Source organism: Colobus angolensis, unplaced genomic scaffold (genome assembly GCF_000951035.1).
Source record: "Colobus angolensis palliatus isolate OR3802 unplaced genomic scaffold, Cang.pa_1.0 Scaffold148, whole genome shotgun sequence".
Taxonomy (NCBI): Eukaryota; Metazoa; Chordata; class Mammalia; order Primates; family Cercopithecidae; genus Colobus; species Colobus angolensis.
In genome coordinates this window covers 1,660,947-1,661,725 of record NW_012114577.1, presented here as the reverse complement: position 1 = coordinate 1,661,725, position 779 = coordinate 1,660,947, and positions in this window count along the sequence as shown.

Sequence of the window (779 nt, the reverse complement as noted above, 5' to 3'; positions counted from 1 at the left end):
GTGTGTGTGTGTGTGTGTGTGTGTGTGTGTGTGTGTGTGTGTGATCGCGCGCGTGTAGTGGGGGCCGCTTTTGGGCAATGCGCTGCCGGTCCAAGCCCCCTGTCCGAGCTACTCCTGTTTCCCACTTATTTTCTCCTAATCGAAGCCACTATTACAGAACAGCAAGCGCTGAAATACTTTCCTTCTTTGTCCTATTGGCCTAAGGATTGAGCAATCTGGTGCCAGTAATGATGGTGAAAATACCAGAACCTCGGAGTTGGAAGGCACCTTGAATCAGTCTCCTCTCTCCCACCCATCCCCCTCACAAAGAGGACTTGAGGGAAAAGGAGAGTCTCAGAGAAGTCCTATTTCTGAGTTCGAATTTTCTAAAACGTGACCTTAGGTTTTATGGTAAAAAAAAATCCCAAATGTATCAACTACCAGAAGAAACTGAGCTTTCCCAAGTGTCACTTCTTTTTAAAGTGACAAAAATGTGGACAAGGGTCGGCGAGCTGCCTGATTGTGGATGAAAATAAAATTGGTACACCCTTTCTGGAAAGGCAGTTTAGCAATAGGTCTCAAGAACCTTGAAAGGGTTTATTCGTTCTGATTCAGTGATATGTCCTAAGAAAAAGTCAGAGAGGCACTTACAAAGACTGTTCATAGACGATATCTATATATACATGGATGTAGTTGTATAACATAGTGCATACACGTGTGAGACACACACACACACAAACACTGTAGAGGTGAAATAATGAAGACTCAGAACAATCTAAATATTCCAAAATAGAGAATGG